The sequence below is a fragment of the Camelus bactrianus genome, chromosome 15 (assembly GCF_048773025.1).
Source record: "Camelus bactrianus isolate YW-2024 breed Bactrian camel chromosome 15, ASM4877302v1, whole genome shotgun sequence".
In the NCBI taxonomy this organism is placed as follows: Eukaryota; Metazoa; Chordata; class Mammalia; order Artiodactyla; family Camelidae; genus Camelus; species Camelus bactrianus.
Genome location: NC_133553.1, coordinates 28,613,409 through 28,631,709, shown reverse-complemented (window position 1 = coordinate 28,631,709; position 18,301 = coordinate 28,613,409). Strand labels below are relative to the sequence as shown.

Genomic DNA, 18,301 nt, shown 5'->3' with positions numbered 1-18,301 from the left:
CATATTAACTAACTTAACTTCACACTATCCCGTGAAGTATGTAGTATTGTCAATCAGATTAAGGAGGAAACTGTGGCACTAAGAGATGTCCCTTGCCCAAGTCAGAGTTTGCACGTGGCAGAGACAGGACGCAAGCCTCGGCAATCACACTCCAGCACCACACTTGGGACCGTTAGGCTAGGCCACCTCTTACGTCAGCCAGGCCGCGAGACCACCTAGATGTGGGCATTGCCTTCACTGAGCATCCTTGGCTGGGGATGGGGCATGGAAAAGCAGGGTGGGTGTGGGTGTATTAGCACAGTGCAGCTGCCAGTTAGGTCAAGGGAAGCCCCTGCTCCTGGTACAGATGAGCCAAGGTGGGCAGCCTTTCCAAAGGTCCTTGGTTTGGGGCTGTGACTGGGCGAGTGCAGAAGGGCTGGCTGAAGCGGCTGTAATGGGGAGCCAAGGAGATTCTAACCCTGCATTTGGATGAGTCACCAGCCAAGAGGAGGGGTCAGTTCCTCCAGACCTGGGGTACAGGTAGGGTCAGGAGGGTGGTTCATGGGAAACCAGGGCGATTTTCAAAACCTCTTAGTGGCACTTTGGGGGCTTCTGGATCTGCAGTTTCCTCGTGCACAAGTGTCCCAGGCTTTATGATGATGCTAAACTCTTAATGTTCTTGGGTGGTTCTCGCATTTTCAGGACTTGGGTTACAATGGCAAACTAGCTATGCTAACAAGTTAGGCAGTATCCCCCCACACCCTTGTTAACTTCCTCTCCGCCTCCCTAGGGGTACAGTGAAGCTGGACGGGAAAAGCAGAGCCCATCGGACTCTGCGTGTACATGTCTGCATCCTACAGAGATGTGAGAGAAAAGGACGGAAGAGAAAGTGACATTCTGAAATGCTGTTTTGAGGGAAAACCCTCAAAAATGAAATAAAGCTTTAATCAGCTAGAATGCAGATGTGATGAGGCTTGCCTGTTCTGGGATAAGTCATATTTTCAGACGTACATAAAGCAAGTTAGCCACTCATAAATATGATGATTCAAGACATAGTCCCTTAAAGAGCAATGTTGAGTAATTGGCCTGTTATTTTATGGGAACCGTTTAGTAACCATATAATGTAAGTGAGAGTCGACAGTGTAAACATACCTCAGCCTCCCAGTCTAGGGAGAGTCACTGGAGTGTCCTGGGTGACTTCATGTACCACGCCTGTGTACCTCTGCACATGGAGGTGAATGTGGGCACAGATGAGGGCAGCTTTGTTTGTGTAAAGACATTTTATTCTGTCAACAGAATGAAAATCACTTGACATGGCAATTCTGACTCTCCATGGCTGGGGGAATGTTGGTCTTCGTGTCCAGAAGAAAGCATGTTGGGTCTGGAAATCTTACAGCTACTTAAATACTTTTCTCAAATGGACACCAGATAGGACAATGTCTCTTTTGGGAGCCCAATTTCTTCCATGAATTTCCCACCTCCTCCAGAAAGTCACACCCCTGTTGGAAGCATGTCTGAGATGCTCTGCTCGTCCTGTAGAAATCCCCCGATCTCTGTTGCCTGGGCAGAGGATCAAATTACCGACCATTATTTCTTCTCACTCTCTTCTTCTTAGTAATAGAATGCCCCCTCCACCTGGAGTTTAAGCTAGGAATGTGGCCACATCTAGTGAGATAGAGGCTGATTACTCAGCCTCCCCATCCTGTAGCTGTGGCACGTGATTAAACTGTGACCAAGAAAGTCATAATAGACGTGATGTAGGCACATGTCCAGACTGGGCTTTATAATGAAGCTGCGTGTCTTTCTCTCTTCTTTCCCCCTCCCCTCTGGCTAGGAAATGGCGAACGAAGCTGCTCCCTTGGACCCGGAGATAGAAGCTTCAAATTGAGGACAGCAGAGCTGTCCAAACTTTCTGGACTTTTTAATGAGAGAGAAATGAAGTTCTCTTTTATCTAAGCCTCTGGATTTGGGGGCTCTTTGTTATACCAACTTTTCTGTAACCTAACGAAAAGATCTATATGTAGGGCCAGTTGTGACCTGAAATATTCTGGTTGACTTCTCCCCCCAAAGCCTAGATCTACTTCTTGAAGACTAGACAGAGCAACATGAGAGCAGAGGTCAGGACATTCTGGTTTGTTTAAACTACGACTCCTTGGAAAGTTACAGAATGGAATTCACTGCAGGAGCTGGGAGATAACCATTAAGAAATGCATAAATAAATGTTTTGTTATTGTTTCTGATTGTACAACTTTATTTTGATACAATTTCAAAAATTATATAAAACTTACAGAAAAGTTGCAAGAGGAGCACAGGAACTTCTGCAAACGCCCTTTTCAGAGTTACCAACTTGCGTCCATTTACTTTCTCAATTCTCCTCTTTTATGTGTGTGTCTACTAATATAGTCTTTTTTTCTGAGTTACTTGAGAGTAAAAGAGACTGTCTTTTGTGCTTTTGTACTTTTTGGAAAAACATAGTCCAGGTACTTGTAGAATGCTCCTCAGACATGATTAGATTCAGGCTGTATATTTTGGGCAGGATGCCACAGAAGTGACGCTGTGTCTTCTCAACGCCTCTTATCAGGGGTCAAGTGATGCCCCTTTGTAGTTTTGATCACTGGGTAAAGGTGTTACCCACCAGACTTTTCCATTACAAGGTTACTGTTTTTCTTGGCCCTGGTACCAAACATGTGAATGAAGAATTCTCCACATGATTCTAGCCCACAGTTATTTGAAAACTTCTCAGTTATTTGAATCTTCCTGAGATCCTGATGTTGTGGTGCAGAGACAACTGTACCCCCTCTGAATTTCTGACCCACAACATCTGTGAGCATAGTAAAATGGTGGTTGTCTTGTGCCATTTTAATTTGAAGGGGTTTGCTGTGCGGTGATAGGTAACTGGAGCATCTGTGCCTTTCCAAGTCCCCCTGAGGGACTGGGCCACCCTCAGGTGGGAGCCACTGTGCATTCTAGCCTAATGCTTTCACTTTCTACTCCTTGTCAACAAAATATATTTTTAGTCAAAATATTAGGATATGGTGAGTATTGTCTGTCTCTCCTGTGTCCTCTGGGGGAACAAGGTCGTGACTTCTGTGGGTTTTTTGGTAATGTCAGCAACCCTGAAACTTTAACCTTGTTTACTCTCTAAAGTTCACAAAAAAAAAAAAACTGTGGCATGTTTATGGGATACTGATTACTTCCAAACAATAAGTACTTATATTAAGAAATATCAGTTGTACTGTGCTTTTGGAATAGCTGTGACCCTGAAAAGGTGGCGATACAATGAATTCTATAGAAGGAATCATATTTCTCTAGAGGTGTGACATGCATTTGGAGCTGTATTCCAGAGCCTTCTGTCTCACTGCCTTGACATTAAAGACTGGGTGAGTGAGGCGAGTGAGAGCTTTGAGTGATCCCTGTCTTGTCGTGACATGTGTACTGTGACCATCTTCTCTTGACATCTAGTGGCTGACAAACCTGAGAGGGAGGCGGAACCCTGAACATTCCTCATTCATTCATTCATTCATTCATTCAACAAACCAGGAATTAATTGTATCAGGTTTTGGAGAGAGAGAGCACTGCAGAAGTCAGGCACCATTCCTGCCCTCATGGTGCTTCCATTCAACCTACCAGGATGGACAAAGAGTGGGTCGTTTACAAGTCTGGTGAATACAGTAATACTGTGCTTCTCACCACCTGTGGTCTTCCTGTCTCTGGGTCATCTATCCAGCATGTTTGATTTCTCATCTGCCATGGATAGATCTATCCTATTACACACAACTGAATACAACTGGGGCCATTGTGATTCACCCCCACATCTGACAACAATCAGACTAGTCTGTGTGCTGTTCAAAACAGATGAGTCCACAGCCTCCTGGTTGGATGTAGTGGAATGTCAAATTGCTCCCCAAGTATTAACACTTTTAACGTCTGTTTTCATCTCATCGCACAGATCACTGACAAATCGTCCACAGTGTAGCCCTCATCCACAGACCACACTTCGAGCAGCACACCTGTAGAGAACTCATATTAGAAGCGTATCATGTCAGTCACCCTTCTTCACGTATTTCTCAGCGAAAGCTAGAAAATCAGAGGGAGTTTTCTCACAATGCATAGACCATCTCATGTTCCAATTTCTCATTGTTTAATTCCAGGCTCATACAGGAGAAAGGATAAGCAGAGGCCAGGCGTCATCACCTCACCTTTTGGAATCTACATGTTGCTACATGGATGTGCTGGTTCCTCTCACGCTGCTCCCAGGATCACTCAGTTCAGGGCCCAGAGGGGATGACGCAGGCAGAGTCAATTTGCGGTGTTCCAAGTTCTTACATACCCAGTGCTGATACCATGATTCTAAGGCACAGTGTTCTCAGGAAGGCATAAGGAGGAAAGTGATTCAGAATTGCTATACATCATTCCACTTATGAAATTCTCAGTGATATCATCTGAATCTTAAAGGTAAAGAAATGGTGACATACTAAGTAAGGAACTCTCTTGGGTGAACAGGTAAGAAAAGGGACAAATTTTGAATTACTCTTTTTTTCCAGGATTTAAAAGCCTGGGAAACAAAACCAATTTCAAAGTTTGGAGGAGGGTAGTTTTTCATGACCTAGAATTTCTCAACAATTCCAATGATAAATATTTTTCTTATGAATAGTTTCTCCTTAAAATTAAAAAATCCAAAATGCAAGGAATTATGCAGCAGCTAAGCAGAATATTGACCTCAAACCCTAGCTTGCTTTTTGCAAAATGAGAAAAAGCGTCTGTTTTATCCCAGATTGTACCTACCAGCCGGAAGTGAGAGGACTGGCCTCTCACTTCAGGGGGTGAGGCCTCCAGGGAAGATCATGCGGCCCCTCTACTTCTCATGTCTAATCTGGCCACAGGGCAGACTTTTGCAACAGAGCAGGGAAATCAGCTAATCATTGACACCTTGCCAGCTGTGGAGTGTATTCAGTGAGGAATTGGAACTGGCAAATGAAGTCCTGATGTTTGTGTCCAGATCTATTTGTCCAGAAAAAAATCATTCCCACCAAAAAAAAAAAAAAAAAAAAAATTCCTAAGAGCAAACAACAACATCCAAACTAAACAAGAAATTTAAAGGCCACCCAATAGTCATTTCTCCTGCCTTTCTTTCAAAATACCAGTGTTTATCTAATAGACCCACAGCCCCGGGATGGACACAAACAGATCAATCAGCAGGGTGTTCCACTGAGCCCATCATCCTGATGTCCGTTGATGGTATTTATCTGAGTCTGAAAGTCATCACATGGGCACAGGTGCAGCTGATGTGGCATGACATTGGTGCTGTATAAAGGGCTGACAGTGACAGCATGAAGATAGAGGAAATTATGCCTGAGCTCTCCAGGCAGCCAGCCCACCTCCTAGCCCTCCTGATACCCTCTGCCTCACCTGAATCACCTCCTGGTCGCGACCGCCATGTCTCATCATCGACTTCAGTAACAGTTGGTACTCTGCTTGCTGCTTGCTCTGCCTGCCACCAAGGCTGAGATGAATATCTCATGGGACCATCTTTCTTTGCTGGGATGAGCTAATGTTTTTGCTCCCTAGCATGGAGCTATGCTTATTTCTCAGACAGCATACAAGTTTCCATAGGTTAAAAAGTCTGCCCTTACTCAGAAGACAAAGACTGAGGCTATGAGAAAAACAAAACAAAACAAAACAAAACAAAAAACCTCTCACATAAGCCAGGAACTTAAGGACATGAAAGGCAATGAGTCCTCTGCATTTTTAATGCTGGTTTATGAATGGAGGAGAACTACCTACCACGTGGGAGCCAAATCAAAGCTAGTACTTTATGTCGCTTAAATCAATGAAATGCCACAAAAAGCCTGAGCTTGTCCAAGTTGCTGGCAGGCTGGTTGCCCGAGTTAAAAGCCACTTCCTGGGGATTTGGGCAGAGTCACCAAGGAGAATGAACAGCATTCATCAACACTTTGGTGATGAACAAACAGTCATCATCCATCCAGGTTCTCTGAGTTGAAGCTCTGAAAGGAGCCTCTGTCTACAAATCCGGTCTTTTGGGAGCCACTTGTATGTTTCTAGGACATGAAGGTGTGTAAAGAAAATTTCACAGGTGTTCACAACCCCCTCAAAAGCTCTGCTTCCAACTGGGAAAGAAAGCACATTGCTGAAATCTGTCAAGTATGATGTGCATAGAACAAGCACAGACTGGGGGTCACAACACCTAATTCCAGGTATTGCCACGGAGGACTTGGTGATGTACTAGAGTAAGAATAAAGCATGTTAGGTCCACCTGGGAAGGTGATCACAAATGAACTAAGCCAAGGGGTGATCATGCCACTGACCCTTTCGAGTCCCCAACAAGGGTCCTTCTGCCTGGTGGTGTTCAGGCCAATAGAATGAGACACAGTTCAGTTCAGAAGCAAATGACATCTTTATTCTTTGGTCAAAGAATGGAGCAGAGCGAGCTCGTGCTCCAGAGCACACACCTCCCGGAGAGGCCAGGGGCGGGGCTGCTTCACAGGGTTCTCCCCGGGGAGGGAGGGGCGCAGCTCTCGGGGACCTGGCGCAGCTCTCGCGATTTGGGCACCAGGAAACCGCGCAGCCGCTCCGCACAGGCACACGGCCCGCCCCCGCCATCTTGAACCGAGGTGTCGTCGTTAGCGTCTCTGCCCACTGCCCGCTGGCTGAGCCCGAGCGTCCGCCGCGGCCGCTTCGTGTGGGGAGCTCTGGCCTGAAGAGCGCCAAGTGCAAGGTCTCCCGTGAGCGGAGTGAGTCTAGACGAAGCACAAGGGAAGGAAAGAAGGTTGGATTTTATTACTGGGATTCTATTTTGATTTCCCGGGAATTGTTCTTGGGCTTTGCCGGTGACGGGAGGGTTAAGAACACTGTTCGGCTCTTGCTGCTTGTTCTGGCAGCAGACATCCCACCCAAGGAAGGACACACACACCCTCCGAATCACAGAGTCCCCGAGTGGTTGCAAGCGAGCTGTCTGGGTCAGTGTCATTTTTCACACCTGAAAAATGGGCTGATTTGACATCCCCAGGGGCTCCCTAGCTCACTCGCTAGGTTTTGACACTGTGCAAGGCGGGCTGCAGTTGGGGCGGGGTATGAATGGGGTTCCACGTCCTGGAGGAAGGACTCCGAGAGGGGCACTGGAAACCTCAGCTCTGCTACGGTGGTGAGTGGTGCTGTGTACGTGTCATAAAGCCTGCCCAGGCCACGCCTTCAGGAAGGCTTCTCTCGGATCAAAACTCGGATAGATTTTTAAGTAGCATATTCGTTCATTCAGTCATTGATTCTCACATTATTTAACTCAGTAATTCAGCAGGTATTTTTATGTGTAATGAACAGTCTGCCAACCCCTCTTTCTAGGATATGTTTGGAGCCCCCAGTTTAAGTTCTTTTGGAAGGTTTACCTACCCTGTTCCTTCCTCCCTCCCTCCCTCCCTCCCTTCCTTAGCATCCTTGTACCCGACTCTGTAGGAGAGAAGAGCTAACAGTTCTTTGCCCAGGATCTCTGGTGTAGAGCCGGGATGATTTGTAAGCGGTAGACTCTTCCCAGAGCCAGGCAGGGGTTTGCCGTGCAGGGTCCTCCAGAAAGGTGGGTGTCAGTATTTGCTCTGAAGGAGGTACGTTAGGGGGAAAGGCAGTGACTCATGACTATTTAAAACTAGTCTGTAGAAGTTATGAAGATCGGAGCTGTACCCCTGTGAAAGCGCTAAGCAGAAGGAACAGAGTCATTGCGTCTTGAAGTTAGTTTTGCCATTACTGATTACCCACTCTTACTGTTTATACCCTGTGTAGTCAACCCCAGATGACTTCCCTCGTGCTTCCCTGTTACTCATTCTTCGAGCTTCAGCTCACGTGCCCCTCTTCCAGGAAACTCCGATTTTAGCGATTGGTGAGTATGGCCCCTCTGAGCATCTCTGTCCCTTAGTATCTGCCTGCACATTTCCTGGAGGCCTTGAGGGGTTCAGAGTTCACAGAGGGCATATTGTTTCTCTTGCCCAGAGCTGGCCTCCTTGGAGAGCAAGCCTTAAGTGCAGTCCCTCCCTTCCCATTCTTGAACAGTGAACACCTTGTTTCAAGGGCACTGATGACTTCATGATGCTTCAGTGGCTGGCCAGATAGGTAGTTGGATCATACCCTGAGGTTGCCTTGGCCAGGCTTTCTATACAGATAAGAACTTAACCCCTGCTGCAGGGAGGCCCATCTTCAGCTGTTTCTGCTGTGTGTGTTTAGTTCTTAGTGGTGCCTTGAGGGCTCCTGCTCCCATCTCTGCAGATTTTCCTGTTGGGACTTTGCATGTGTCAGTATGCCTGCAGACACTGCTATGGTGTCACAATTGCGACTTGATGAGAGCAATTTTCCTAACTGAAACAATTCTGGTGATTAACTCCAGCTCCCTTCTGCCAGCCCGTACATCTGGATGGGCTGCAGTGTCTACACATACACGCACACACGCAGCCTGAGGGTCCAGCTTCCTGGGCGCTCTAGGACCCACTGGAACTCCCTCTGTAAGCCCTCCCTCCCTTCCTGAGTTAACAGCAGTGTCCCAGATACATGCATAACAGGTTTCCAATTTATTTCTTTTCCAACAGCCCTTGGCAAACATTTCTTCCCCCTTTCTCTTTTTATTGCTTGCCTTTATCTGCTAAATCCCTGCTTGTGGGTCTCCAGCTGCCTTTATAGCACCTGCCCTTGTTAATATCTCCATGTTGTTGCAGTAGCTGCCCTTGGGGTCTTAATGAGGAGCGGGTGGATATTATCAGGTCACTTTCAGGGAAGAGGCTGGGAAGGGAACCTATTACCAACCAAGGCATTACATAGGTTATCTCATTTAAAACCATCCTTGTGCAGTAAATATTATTTCCCTGACTTTATAATGAGAAAATCTATCCCCAGGAAAGCCCCCCGAATATCATTCTTCTGAAATTCCCTATAAGAGTCAATCTCTCTTCTGCTTAAGTTCTTTCAATGGAGTCCTAGGATCTATTACAGAATAAAGATCACATTTCTCAGCCCAGTATTCAAAATCCCTCATGGCTTGGCCTTAATCTACATTTTCTGTCCCATTGCTCACCCACCACTTTATAAATATTTGGTGATCATCAAATTGAGTTAGTACCCAACCCTTTCCCACCTCTCTACCTGTGCTCCTGCGATTCTCCCCTTTATAATGCCCTCCTCAAACTGTTTACCCCACATGGATAATGCTTAATTTTTAAGAAGCAGCTCAGAAATCACAGGCCCCACGCAAACTCACCAGACTGCCTCAGCTGGAAGGAATCACTCCCTGCCCCACCATCACAGCACGTAACCTGGGTCTCTCTTCAGTCCTTCTTGTCATTACTTCGTCTGAAGCTATGATCTCCTTAAGGGTGAGAATCAGGTCTGATTTTAATTCATCATCCCACAATATGTCAAGGGCCAATCCTTTCTCAGGGTTTATGCTTTAATAAAACTATCTGTTGAATGAATGATTTGGGAAAAGTCACCCACCATCTTCTTACTACCGTCTCCATCTGTGGTTAATAACTAGTGCTAAGTAAGAGACTTCTGACTAAAACATATGAGACACAAAAATTGGTGCTAAATGACTAACTTTCTAAAATTTTTACTTAGGCTAGTTCTTATACTTCCCAAATGGTTTATCTTCAGTGACTATCTTTGCATTTGGTTAAATAGACATGGGTCTCCTTTAATGTAAATTTGGAATTTCAAAATAAAATTTTTTTTGTCCTCAGAATAGGACATATACAAATCAGAATCAAAGTAGGCTAATCCCTTTATCCACAGACAGTCGGTGGCTGTGCAAAAATGTACACATGGAATATGAAATATGCTTGCCAAGGAACTCATGTAGTCAACTTACCTCTCTTGAAGTTAACAGTTAATTTAATTCACAAACTTTAAATGTACGTATAAATGTACATAAATCTTCCCTAAATTTTAGACCTATACATTCATTATCAGCTCAAAAACTGTGTGGATAGCCTACAGTTCCCTGGAACCCGAGACACCTAAACTTGAATTTACAGCCCCATGCTCTGTCCAGCCACGTCAAGCCACGTATGACCTGTTCTGTCTGCTCTTTGTGTTCAAGTAGCGGTGTTCACACCATCTCCTTCATAAGTTGGGTAATTATCCTCTTTTGCTTTTCCCCCTTTTTCCAATCCTGCTCAAGCAATCAATTATTCAGTACTATTGACTATACTGCAGAAATACCTGTAATATATTGCTTCTTTTCTTTTACTCCACTGCTATGTGTGCAGTTTTTTTTTAATAAAACAAAAAATGGTCAATATTATTAACAATGAACTTAATGTATTAAGTGTCTGCATATTCTGACAGCATGCCAGGTTCTTGACAGATGTTATCTCATGTTGCACTAGCAAGAACTCTTTGAAGGAAGGCATTTCAAGCAAAATTTGTCTTACACGAGGAGACTGAGACTTTGAAAGTTGAACTTCCCAAAGTTTCACCACTAGTAAGTGGCAAAATGGGATTTAAACGAGTCTCTGTGACTCCAAAGCCTAATGTCTTCTGCTAAACCACACTGCCTTTCAGTGAAGAAAATGATAGATTTGATTTAAAGCATCCATCGGTTTATTCTGCAGAGCCGCTGAGTGTGCACAGGTGCCAGGCTCTGTATTAGACTGATGATGGAGTGGTGCACGTGTTTCTAGAGGAGCTCCTGGCTCATCAGGGTTGGGTGAGGTCATGCCGGGGTAGCAGATATCTGGAACAGCTCAGTCACTTCACAAACATACATTTTATTGCTCACACACACCACTTACCTGCTGATGGTTGGCTGAGGGCTCTGCTTCGTGTCATCCCTTTCCTCACCCCAGGACCCAGGGTGATGGAGCAGCCACTTTCTGCAACATTGCTGGTTCCCTTCACAGTGGGTTAATAGAGTTTAATTGCTGGCTTCTAATGCTTCTAACCATAAATGTTGTCAGCTGGTTAGAAGCGCACACTTCATAGGCCAAAGAGAGTCACGTGCCACAATCAGGAAAGGAGGAAGGTAGGGGAAGGGCAGTAAATGCTGCTGAGGAGTGATACAGCTTACCACATTGATGCAGAAAGTCACTTATACACATCCTACTGGGAAAGAAGCTTTAGTGTCCTCTCCCTTCATTAGAAGTGCCTCGAGGATGGAAGGCTTGCTAATGTGACTCGTTCAGGGCACTGGTTGTGCTCTCCAACACTTCCTGCTGCCCCGAGGTAGACAGCCCTGGAGAGCTGACCCTTAGGAAGGAGCTAGCTCATGCCCTTCTGTGTATATTCTGCAGTATTTGACAGAATGGCAAACTGAGGTGGCACCTTCTTTGGTTTGGCAACACCACCTTTTCTCCTTGCTCTGATCTCTTTTTCGTTATGGGCTACTAAGATGGTGGTAAGAGGCCAAGTTTAGATCTCACAGCACTGGGAGGGAGGAACCAGGAAGCCCCATTTAGGCCTTGAGCCAAATCCACTTCTCCTACCCAATCTTTAGGAGACTTCAGCACTGGGACTCTCTTGGCGCTGATGCAGGATAGTACTTTGTATCCCATTTGGCTTCATTTCTTTAAGACTATAGTCATCAGAATCCTATCTTTAATTAGTAGGATTCAATTTCTTCGTTTTTGGATTCTTGCCTTAATACCATCAAATTTCCATCAGTATTCAAAAAACATGCCAGTGGAAGCACACGCACATTTTATGGATCACCGGGGAAAACAGAATGATCAATATACTCTGCGGGAAGGTAAATCAGGAAAAGATGAGTTCTCTAGGTCCTGAAGAGTGGGAGGAAGCAGTAGGGCAGAAGAAACAGCAAATCCACAGGGTCGAGACAGAGCATTGCCTCCTAGGCAAATACCATTGGAATATAATGGATTCAGAACAAACGCTTTCTGGTGGGATTTGTCAAAAACCAAAGCCGAGAAGGCCAGATTATTAAAGGCTGCTGGACATAGAGAAACTTAAACCTGTATTTTTCATTTCAGAATCTCTATTACTTACTAGGGACTTAATTATTATTCAGGGAATGAATGAAAAAATGTATATATACACTTATGTATAAGGTGTTTAGGTTATTTACTATATGTAGGAATTAAATTATTATTTCTCTATATAAGAACCAAATGTAATAAATTACTATTGTTATGTCAATTAAAGATAGAAAAACTGAGCCATAGAGATACTAAGAGTTTGACATACTATGTATCAAAGATGCCTTTGGCTACAAGTGAAGGTATACTTGTTGTGAGATAATAGAAAATATATATATCGGTCTCTGCCCCTAGTTTTCAGCTGCACTCCTGCTCCCAGCTTCTCCAGAGAGGGGAAAGGGGCTGGAAATGGAGTTAATAAGTGACCATGCCAGTGTGAGGAAGCCTCCATAAAATCCCAGTAGTAGTGGGTTGGGGAGCTTCCTAGTTGAAGTGTTTCTTTGAGTTCTATGAATTGTTCTAGCAAATTAATTGAACCCAAGGATGGGGTGGTTGGAACATTCCCTCTAGAGGCAGTTGGTCAGAAGTACAGGTGATAACCAAGGCTTTCAACTGGTGTCTGAAGTGGAGGGTGGGAGCAGTGTTGCGGGACTGAGCCCTTAGGCTGTGGGATCTGACACTGTCTCTGGGTGAATAGTGTCAGAACTGAGTTGATGCACTTGCCTAAAAATGTTTTAAATAATGATAAAGGAATATTTATTATTTCTGGCAAGAAGAATGGGAATAATGGTGGTAATTCCCTTCAGGGCTAATTTTGCAGCTCAATAATGTTATTAGGGCCCCAGGCCCTTTCTGCTCTTCCACTTCTGGCCCTTGTGTTTTCTCCTCGTAGTTACAAAATGACTGCCACGGTTCCAGACCTCACATGAACTCAGGATGATGTCAACTGACAGAAAGGGAGATGACACTCTGCATGTCCTTATTCGGAAAGAAATTCCTCATAACTATCTTTAGGACAATATCTCAATAGCCTTTTTGGTATGGCTGTGAGAACATGATCCACCTGAAATGGCAAAACAAAGAGATTGCATTGCCCTGTTTATGGTGTTAGATAAAATTAGGCATTGGGGCAAGTAGAGAAGTAGGAGAGGTAAAGTGATTAAAACAAAAAGGAGAGTGAACTGAGTGACATTACAGGTGGTAGCATGGAATCAAAATTCTGGAAGGCTGAAGGAATTTTTTGAGAATTTAAAATTTTTTAATTTTCAAACTTAGAGTCTTTGTATCCCTGTGTCTATATTCTCTTCACTTTCCTGATTCCTCTCTAAATCCTGAAACAGGTACAAATTCCACATGTTTGTTTTGGAGAGAAAGTCAAGAAAAGGGACTGTATCCCCAACCTCCGTTGGCATAAAGCTCTGCATTTAAATGAATGTTGGGAAGATTTTGAGTGCACTCATTACAGGAACTTAAAGCTTAACCCCTGAGAATTATCTGAAATCTTGAGGAAGATGTTGGAATTTCCATAGCATGTGACATAGAGCCTTAAGAGAATTTTATTTAATTTTCAAAAGACAGGAAGACCTCAAATTTGGGTCACAAACAAGATGGTGCATTAAGTATTCCTAACTGTCAATCTTCGGCCATATTTCTGATAATCCCCTATGTATAAATTTCCGTAAGAGCAATTAGTGGTCAGAGGTTGTGGCCATACAGGAAGTCCCTGAAAGGCATTGCCAAGTGCTGTGACAGGGCTCACGTCCCTGTACCTTTGCCATCGCTGGAGAATATTGTGATGTTTCAAAGCCCTTGTGTCTGAGATTTTAAGTGCCTGTGCACTGACCCTGAAGAAGTGCCTGCCTTTTGTTCCAGAAATTCCTGCCTGCCTGCAGTCTGAGCCATTATCCATAGTCTGGGTGTATTTGACTGTGTCTCCTATCCAGATGAAGTGGAAAAATGTGTAGGCAGGAAGAAGGAAGGCATATGAGATGGATGCAGGGTCTAGGAAGGTTACTGTCTAAGGAATAGCATGTGGCAGTCTTAAGGAAATGAGCCCCTTTCCTGAGAAATTGAATTTCTGAGAAGGATCTTTAAGTCTGAGATATCTTGGCCCCAAACTTGAGGTTAGGTATTGTCTCTGGAGGATATTCTAATTTCCTCTATATTCCCCACCCCCCACCACCTCCACTGCTTGCAAGCACACGCGCGCACACACACACATACACGCGCACATGCACACATACACACACGTGCACACATGCATGCACTACCATCCTTTGCCGCTTCTGAGGTTGCAAAGCTATTGCTTTGAAGGAAGGACCCAGAGTAGCAAGGATTTGGTGAAACAACTCTTACATTGACCATCACGCTTTCTTTTTACAAGGAATTCGTCTTTTGCCTTTGGCCACCTGGATTAGAGGCAGATCCACTCACAGGAAACAGAATCCAGCACAGTGCTGGAGGCTGGACTGTGTTTAGGCGCCAGGGGAAAAACCTAATGAATGGTGACACTAGGAAAAATGGACTAATCAGGTAAGTATTTTGTTTCTTTTCTGTATCTGCCATATGAGTGCTGTGTGCACCTGGGGGACAGAGCAGGGCATGAGAAATGCCACTGGGCACTTGAGGTCCTCCCACAGGGAAATTCTGTGTTATGGTGAGGCCGTCTCAAATGTCCTCCAGAGGAAATTCACCAAGCTCCAAGATCCAGCTTGCCTAAATTCATTCCATTTAAATACATATGCTGGTGAAGCTTGGGAATGATTAAATGTAGGCTGTGTCTCCTAATACGTAATGCCATCATCACCATCATCACCATCATCTCTCAGCACCACTGACATAATTTTTATCGCCATCTCAATTTCCCTTAGAGTCTTAGAAGCCCAGGGTTGATGTACTCAGTCATCAGTTCTGTTTGTCAGTCCACCGGTATGAAGTTGCCTGAGGGCAGGAGCTCAACTTGGTAATCTTAGTGTACTTACCAGGCACCAGTGGGCACTCAACACGTATTTACAATGAATGAGTGAATGCACGCACAAATGAATATGTCATGCCGCCATTATTTGTGCAAGGCGCCTCTTTTGTTTCATTTAATTTTAATTATGTTCCTTTTGAACTCCAGTTCCCATTCCCCTTCGTGCATAGGCCCTCCCTCCGGTGTCTATAACGGATGTCCTCCCGATTCAGAGAGGAAATCCTTCTCTCTCTTTGCTTTATACTGTCGTGTTATTCTGTGCAAAACTGGTTGATGATCTCTGACTGCGGCCGAGTGTTTCTCAGTAACCTTACACCGCATCTCATGTTTCTGTTCTCCAGTCGTGGGCATCTTGGTTGTGTCCCCTGCTGTCACAAACGATGTGGACATCCTCACAAATGTCTTCTTGGGGACCTATGAGAGGGCTTCTCTGGGACATCAGATCAGGGATGGGATGAATGGGAATCACCGTCTATGTGTATGGTTAATTTCAGTAACTTTTACCAGATTCTCTCCTGAAAGGCACCAGCCATGCATGACTATTTCTGTTTCCAACAGTAGTTTTGCCTACTTTCTAATTTTGCTTATCAGATGATTACAATAATGATTACTGAGTCTGAGCACCTATTATTAGCCTTTTGGATCCCCTCTGAGTTGCCTCTTCTTATCCTTTATCTGTTTTGTATTGGGCTTCTTATCTTGTCTAGATGATGTACAGAAATCCTTCATATACCCAGATAATAATTCCTTATTAATATCTCCCAGGCTGCTTCCATTATTGCCTTCACACAGAGTGGCCTTTGAGGTACAGGAATCTTTTTCTGTTTAGTTTTTTTCTCTCACGATTTATGTAGTTTGGGTTTTGTTTAATAAAGCCTTTCCCACTATAAGGTAAATGACTGTCCAATCTGAGGTAAACATGTATTACACGTTTCTTCTGTTAATGCTATTGCCTTTCACAATCTGTTTTTTTTTAATCCACATGTATATTTGAAGTTGGTATGTCACAGAGACAGGTAAAAGGAATAGATCAATAGTCAACTTTTGAGAAGAATTAGCTCATTATTATATACATATGTATATATACTTTAAAATTTTAATTTTTTTCAGGACTTTTTTTGGGGGGGCATAATTAGGCTTATTTATTTATCTATTTATTTATGTTAATGGAGGTACTGGGGATTGAACCCAGGACCTTGTGCATGCTAAGCACGTACTCTACCACTGAGCTATACCCTCCCTCCTCATTATTATATTTTAAGAAAATAAATTCCAAGCATATTAAAGACCTAATTGTTTTCCTTTTGGTAGAAATTCTGTCTTCTGCTGTTAGTTGTTCCATTTGTTGTCTTTTTTTTCTTAAATAGCCCATGTTGTCTTTAGACACCTCACTTTTCCCCAGGAGCTCACTTCTTCCACTCTTGGGATCATCAGCTGTCTTGGCTGGTAGTGCCATCAGGATGGAGGAGCAAACCTTAGATCCCAGATTGTTCCACTCGGGGATGTGGAAACTCTGGTGTTGCTATTTACACTCCATCATTTTTGTACCCTTTCTAGTGCTCCCTGTTGCTCGCAGAATTCCCTAGTGCTCCCTTCCAGGGTGTCTGCCTCTGTGGTAATGGGCGTAGGATGGTTGGGGAGATGGAAACAGCTGCATTTCCACCCTGGTAGAAAGCAAGCCACAAATTAGCATGCTGGGGCTACCCTGGGGCTCCGAGTGGAATACCAGCTGTCTCCCACTTGATCCCTGGCCTGCCCCACTGTAGGCCGCTGCCCAGACTTACCCATCACTCTTCTGTCTCCCCAGAAACCTCACACACATTTTGCTTAATGTTTGAGCATCTCTCTTAAATACACAAGCTTCTTTTTTCCCTTCTGGCTTCTTCACAGTTGGTTGGGGAGGGTGCCAGCAGCCTGTCCTTGTTGGCCATGATGTGGAGGACTGGAAGCCTGTCAGAAATTTGTCATATTGGGCATCCAGTTTTGGAGATTTGTGCATGTCAAGTATAATTGTGGAATGCTTGATGAGCTTTTACTGTATTAAGTTATTTTATTCAGATTGCAACTGTCATCTTTAAAGTTAAAAAGAAACCTTCCAATATTTAGTGTTACTTGTTGGACGCATAATCATAACAAAGGTTTTGCTGAAAATAATAATGTGAAATTGAAAAGTAATCTCTATGAAATTCTATGTGCTCATAATTAATCATTAATCTTCCAACATCTTTGTAAGAACAGTAGGGTCTCTGTATTATTTCACAAAGGAAGAAACCAGTGTAAAATCTCAAATCACACAGTCTGAATCACAGCAGGTATTGGTGACACTTCCTGAGGCACAGCTGGGGAGGTCTCTGTTAAAAGACTTGTGCTTCAGTGACTACGGGCCGCAGGTTCTCCTGGATGGGTTCTGTAGCCATCCTGGCTCTATTTTTCAAGCTGATGGAAGCTATATTCAACGTTCAGCTTTCAGCAGAAAGGAGTAACCCACCACCTATATCATCCCCACTTAAGATGTCGGGGGGACAGAGTCTAGGTATGGAAACCCAGAGACATGGTTCCCAGACCTGGGCACATGTCCACCTGAATGCATAATTTGGGGCCAGTTTCTTATCATTTCTGGGCATCAGTTTTCCAAAATGTGAATGAGGAAGCTGACTTGATACATCTCCCTCTTCATGCAGCTTTAAAGAGCTTGGGGTTTGTGATTCGGGGTAGGGACTCAAGCAGACCCTATATTCCATCCAGAAGCACTGAATTTACTTTCCTTCCAGAACAGGAAGTCTCAGTGTCAAAGATTTGAAAGTGCCTTTAGAGACAACCTAGACAGGTGCCAAGGCTGGGATTCCTTTTGCAGTTGTGTGAGTCTAGCAAGGCATTAGGAGTAGATATCTTTTCCAGCATATTCCTAGGTTTTCCATGGAAGGGGAAGGGAGAGCCTGTTTGCTCCAAGTTTTTGCTGTCTTCAGTGTAAGCCTGCCCCAACTTCTGCCTTCAGCGCTTGTAGCCACCCTATGGTTTCCAGAAGCTGCTTTTGCAAACGTGCAGCCTGACACGGGGCCATGACCAACGAAGGTGCTTCTGGACTATCGGTTTGTGATGTGCTCATTGATCCCGTTTTTGCTGCCATAATCTGTTATTATCTAATTCTATCTAAATACTTGAGCCAGTTTTCATATTTGAAATCCAGGCAGATTTAAAATGACCTTTTAAAGTCCCCCAGTTGTGGAATGAGTTCAAACAGGGTAGGAGGAGATGGGATGATATCCAGCGCGGGATGGATGGACGAGAAGAGTGGCGGTGCTGAGCAGAAGGCCTGCCCCAGGCAGCGAGCCTCTCATGTTGGTGGACCAGCAGGAAATAAGTGGAGATCTTGGCATCTCAGCTTTTTGGGTTATCCCTGAGCCCCTGCTGTGGCCCCAGTGAC

General features: G+C 44.4%; 1 protein-coding gene across 15 annotated transcripts in view; it reads left to right on the top strand.

The window, feature by feature from the left end:
* The window catches only part of LOC123614968 (uncharacterized), a 501,406-nt gene that overhangs the window by 382,098 nt on the left and 101,007 nt on the right, over positions 1-18,301 (top strand). The window lies entirely within an intron of this gene.